Source organism: Mauremys mutica, unplaced genomic scaffold (assembly GCF_020497125.1).
Source record: "Mauremys mutica isolate MM-2020 ecotype Southern unplaced genomic scaffold, ASM2049712v1 Super-Scaffold_100125, whole genome shotgun sequence".
In the NCBI taxonomy this organism is placed as follows: domain Eukaryota; kingdom Metazoa; phylum Chordata; order Testudines; family Geoemydidae; genus Mauremys; species Mauremys mutica.
The window spans coordinates 106,880-112,804 of NW_025423274.1; the positions used below are offsets into that span (position 1 = coordinate 106,880).

General features: G+C 48.0%; 1 non-coding gene across 1 annotated transcript; it reads left to right on the forward strand.

The window, feature by feature from the left end:
- The first annotated feature begins 586 nt into the window (after window positions 1–586).
- Window positions 587–658, forward strand: TRNAC-ACA. The gene has a single exon. It is a non-coding gene; the product is annotated as a tRNA-Cys (tRNA).
- The last annotated feature ends 5,267 nt before the right edge of the window (window positions 659–5,925 follow it).

The following is a 5,925-nucleotide window of genomic DNA, read 5'->3' on the forward strand; positions in this document are numbered from 1 at the left end:
GGCAGAGAGGTGTGGGCGATGGGCAGGGTGAGTCTCAGGGGACGGGGCAGAGAGGTGTGGGCAGCAGGCAGACCTTGGAGTAGGGAGTGGAGAGGCACGAGGAGGCCTTGGGGGAGGAGAGGAGCAAGCGAAAACTTGATGCAATGCTCCAGATGTGGCCTCACCAGTGCCGACTAGAGGGGAATAATCACTTCCCTCGATCTGCTTGAAATGCTCCTACTAATCCAGCCCAATATGACCAGTTACCCATATTGAATGCAGACACAGCAATATCTGATACATTGGTTCCTGTCCATTCAGAAGGTTATTTCCCACCTATTCATAAATAATGAAGATGCTCTAAGCGGAGGGGAGAGAACTGTCCCGTCCGTGCAGTTAATCCATCTCCCCGAGAGGTGGTAGCTATGTCAGTGGGGGGAAGCTATGTTGGTGTGTGTGCAAGCTGTGGTGTCTACATGTATATGTAAAGTTTAATTAACCCTCATTTTTAAAACCCCTGTGTTCTGGGAATAGAAAAGGAACTCTCTGAGGCAGAGCCCGTCCTTCAAAATCCTTAAGATCACGGACTTGCCTATGCAAGTATCATGGGGGTATAGCTCAGTGGTAGAGTGTTTGACTACAACTTAAGTGGTCCTTGGTTCAAATTCCAGTGCCCTCTTAAAAGCCTGTTTCTTCAACAAAAATGATTGCATATCCCTTTTTGTTATGTTCAGGAGTTCCATTCAAAAGGGATGCCTGAAATGAAGAAAAAGTTTCAATATTTTCCTGTGCAAATGCATAAAAACCTAGCAAACATGTCCCCCAGCTGAAATCACTTTCAATCCTCTCATTGTCTAGGTTTGGTTTAATCAATTAAACAAAGGCACATGAAGACACATTTGCAGGTCCTTGGCCTCCATGGGCTACAATGTGCAGAAGAACAAGAACCACATCCACCTGGGAGGAATGGACTAGTCTGTATTACATTTGGTAAGTAAGTTGCCATTGGGACTGAAAACTCTACTGGAGGTGGACAGGAGCCTGTTACAAAACTAAAATAACCAAGATTTACCAAACTCCCTGTTACACATTCAAGCCTCTCTTTGTGCACACGGCATCAATTGGGGCTCTAATAAATGGCAGCCTTCCTTTAACACAGATCATTGTTCCTTGTATCTTTCAGATGCATTCGAATGGCAGCTGTTCAGAGGTCATGTGCTTCTAGTTCATGAGCAGCAGCAGAGTCTCTGTACGTTTACCAACCATTGAGCTGGGTGTGTCTGCATCCAAGTAACTGCAGAGTCAGTGTAGTCCCAGACAGTTAATTGCACAGTCTCACTTTCTGGTCTCATTGATCATTTGGGTAGAAATAGCAACGGTTTGGTGGCTTTTGTTTTTTTTCCCCTTCGTTTTCTCCTAAGGAATGTGTGATCTTGAGCATGTTAGTTTAAGTTCCCTGTGGGTCAGGAAAATTCCATCTCTTTGAAATAACTGGGGAAGTGACCTGTTTGTATAACCTAGAATAAAGGAGCTTTTGTAAAGCAGTTTTGCCTTTAAATATACTGGGATAAAAATATTAAACAGTAAATTCCACAGCCAGACACCAGGCCAGGATCAATTGATGGGGCCAGGATCAATTAATTACAGAAGAAACAAACTCTTGGGAAGTAGCTGTAATTTGTCCCCAAACCTTTCCTTGTTCTCATATGCTATCAGGGATTCTCTTCTAGAGGGCAGAGTTAAGGTTATCTGGGCATATACCATCACTCTGTATTCCCTGTTTTTCCAGAGTTTGAGTTTTACTGAACTCGATGTTCTGGAAGGTAAGAGATATTCACAGTCAAAGTTAACTCTCTGTTAACAAAGGTTTTGTTATTGGCAAATAATGAGACTAATCCCTCACTGCGGTAATTCCACTGACTTCAGTGTACTCTTTCCTCATTTCTAGTTCCAAATAAATAAGCAAATTAAAACAATATTGAGAACTAAAATGCTGTGAGAAAATGGAAATTTTAGTAGCTCAAATTTCAGTTTCTTCTGTGTCTTGTGCGTGTGTAAATGGCACAACATGTTAATTTATAAGCACATCTTTCTTAACTTCTTTAAATATTCTGTAGTACATTAACTATATCCAGTGGGTTGTTCAATGCAGTGAGGTTTTCATGCATTGACCAAAACATATTTTTCATGTTATGTAAATGAACACAACTCATTGAACACAAAATTGTGTATTTCATGCTGTGAACTGTGTTGGTAGCTCAGATTAATAGGTTTGTTTTTTCTCTCTCTCTCTCCATGAAAAAAGGAAGAAACTGTGAAAATACCCATGGGAGTGAGGGGGTTTCTGAGAGCCGGGGTAGATATGGAGATTTTTATGAAAGGGGAGAGGCCAAAGTAGGGCCTTAGCTGGAGCAAAGGGGGAGGTTTTTTGTGCAGTTTCATTTCAGCCAGCCTCACATCCTGTAGTCCCTACTTCCACACACCCCCAACAAAGCCACCTGTGACTCCTGAGACAGCCCCACTGCAAAAACTGCAGAGCCCCCAGCACTCCCTCTCCTAGCTGGATCCCCTGGCAACCAGAGTTCTCCGCAGAACTGCTGTGGTTGCTCCCCTGGGTCTCTGGTCAAGGACGGCTACTGGCTTCTCCTGAGAATGCAGCTGAGAAATGACTCACCCTTCTCTAGATTCTCGCCTGTGGGCTGTGAGAAGCAGGATGGGCCCTGTATGATAAAGTCCATGTAACATTCCCCTCACATCCCAGCCCTGCTATGTTGCCAGTAGCTGCTGTCCCTGGGTAGCAGCCAAGGATGTTTCCCACCGTTCAGGAGACCCCAGCCTGGGACTAAAGTCAGCCCAGCCCAGCCCCCACACCTTAAAGTGAATAAGGAAAAGTTATTTACTTGTTCCCATAATATAAGAACTAGGGAACACCAAATGAAAGTAATAGGCAGCAGGTTTAAAACAAATAAAAGGAAGTTCTTCACACAGTGCACAGTCAACCTGTGGAACTCCTTACCTGAGGAGGTTGTGAAGGCTAGGACTATAACAGGATTTAAAAGAGAACTAGATAAATTCATGGAGGTTAAGTCCACTAATGGCTATTAGGCAGGCCGTGTAAGGAATGGTGTCCCTAGCCTCTGTTTGTCAGAGGGTGGAGATGGATGGCAGGAGAGAGATCACTTGATCATTACCTGTTAGGTTCACTCCCTCTGGGGCACCTGGCATTGGCCACTGTTGGCAGACAGGATACTGGGCTGGATGGACCTTTGGTCTGAGCCAGTACGGCCATTGTTATGAAGGGAGGGAGAAAGCACTGCAACAGAGTTTCTGTAGTATATTGGTTATCATGTTTGCCTACCACATAAAAGGTCCCTGGCTCAAAACCAGACAGAAATAGGAGGGCTTACTATTTCTGCCTCTCCAGCAAGGCGCTCCTACTGCTGCCACTGGTCTGTCCCTGTGATAACCCCAACTCCTGCATGGCAGAGGGTGGTGAAATGAGCTGAGAAGAAACCTTGGCATCAGCAGGGGAAAGCTAGAGGATCTGGGCCACTCACCTTTTGAAGCCTTGTGGCTTGGTCTCCTCTGCCCTTGGAGATTGGCCTATGGCGGCCGGCTCTTCTGCGTGACTTGCCAAAGGAGGGAGTGAGGCAGGAATGGGGCAAAAGAGGAAAGTCGAGCTGAGTAAGGCAGGGCAGAAGCTAAGTGCCTCAGTGCGGCTAAGTGGGGTTAGTAGAGCACCACCAGTCGTTCTGCAAAGCCTGGGGAGGTGCGGTTGGCTGCTGGGAGGTAGAATCCTGTGCCTGCCTCTTGGCTTCCCAGGGATGGCTACTTGCAGCCCAGGAGAAGGATGGTTCTGGGTGAAAGGAAGACAAGCAAAGGTCTGGGAGGAAATTTGGGTGCGGGGTGCTGGCTCTGCGCTGGGGGAGGGGGTTGGGGTGCAGGAGGGGTGGCGCTTACCCCGGGCACTGCAGCTCCCAAAGTGACCGGTACACACAACCCTGCGGCAGCAGCTCCTAGGTGGGCCGTGCCAGGAGGTCTCCGTGCGCCGCTGCCTGCAGCCGCTGCCCCCAGAGCTCCCATTGGCTGCAGTTCCTGGCCAATGGGGGCTGCAGAGTTGGCACTCGGGGCAGGGGCAGTGAATGGAGACACTCCCCCTGCCCCAGGGGATGCTGGGACATGCCAACCACTTCTGAGAGTGGCACGGAGGGATGGAGGCAGAGTGGGCAGGGAGCCACCTTAGTGCTGCTGGCACATCTCTGCACACCCATGGGGGGAGGGGAGCAGAGGGCCTCCATGTGCTGCCTGGGGTAGGGGCAGAGCACAGAGCTGCCTACCCTCCTGGGTCTATTACAGGAGTGGGTGGGTGGGGTCTTTTGGCCTGCAAGGTGCAGCAGGTCGGACTAGATGATCACACTGGTCCCTTCTGACCATAAAGGCTCTGAGTCTAAAAGGGAGAGGGAAGTAAAGAAATTTAAAAAAAAAAAAACCAAACATTGTAATACCAGGATAACTCCACCTGCTCATTGTATAGTCCCGCCCCCTTTCTTCTGTGTTGAATGACCTGCAGGGCATTGATTCTCTCATTCTATTGATAAACTGATACAACGTGACTGAAATTAAACTGATTCCCAGCAGAGAAAACATAACATCCCTGCATCGGCTTGGAATCAAACCCAGGTCAACTGCTTAGAAGACAGCCATGCTCACCACTATACCACCAATGCATCTGATAAAAGCACCACTTATGCTTGCCCAATGAGGCTAGAGCAGCATTGAGGAGATTTTCTGCCTGTTAAAATGTACTGGATTCTCATCGCTAAAAAAAAACACCTCCATCTTCACCTGGGTTTGAACCATCAGCCTTTTAATTAGCCACCAAAGTTATTAATCACAGGGTATGTCTACACTACGGGATTATTCCGATTTTACAGAAACTGTTTTTTGGAAACAGATTGTATAAAGTCGAGTGCACGCGGACACACTAAGCACATTAATTCAGCGGTGTGCGTCCATGTACCGAGGCTAGCGTCGATTTCCAGATCGTTGCACTGTGGGTAGCTATCCCATAGCTATCCCATAGTTCCCGCAGTCTCCCCCACCCATTGGAATTCTGGGTTGAGATTCCAATGCCTTATGGGGCAAAAACAGTGTTGTGGGTGATACTGGGTAAATGTCAGTGAATCCTCCCACCGTGAAAGAAACGGCAGACAATCATTTCATGCCCTTTTCCCTGGAGCCCGTTCAGCCTTTTTTCACTGTCACCGTATCTCTACTGGATGCTGCTGACAGACGCGGTACTGCAGCGCTACACAGCAGCATCCCCTTGCCTTTTGCAAGTTAGCAGAGGAGGTTACCAGCCATACCGTCCCACTGCTGCTTTGCAAGTTGACAATGACAGTTGCCAGTTATACTGTACCGTTTGCTGCTGTCATGGGTGCTCCTGGCTTGCCTTGGTGAGGTTGGCTGGGGGCGCATGGACAAAAATGGGAATGACTCCCCAGTTCATTCCCTTCTTTAAGTTTTGTCTAAAGGGAGAGTCAGTCCTGTCTAGACTATCAGGCAAGCCTACAAAAGAACCAGAGAAGCAAATGGCCGCTCCAGGTCAGAGCCCCAGACATCCTGCAGAAATGGTGAGCTGCATGCCATTCTAGGGGGTGCCCCTGCAACAACCCCACCCATTGCTTCCCTCCTCCCCCACCTCTCCTGGGCTATCGTGACAGTTATCCCCCCATTTGTGTGATGAAGTAATAAAGAATGCAGGAATTTGAAACAACACTGACTTTATTGCCTCTGCAAGTAGAGCTCAAAGGGGGGAGGGGAGGGCAGCATCCAGCTGCTATGATATTCCAGGCAGGACTGAATCTCCATTAGACAAAGCTTAAAGAAGAGAATGACCTGGGGAGTCATTCCCATTTTTGCCCAGGTGCCCTCGGGCAACCTCAC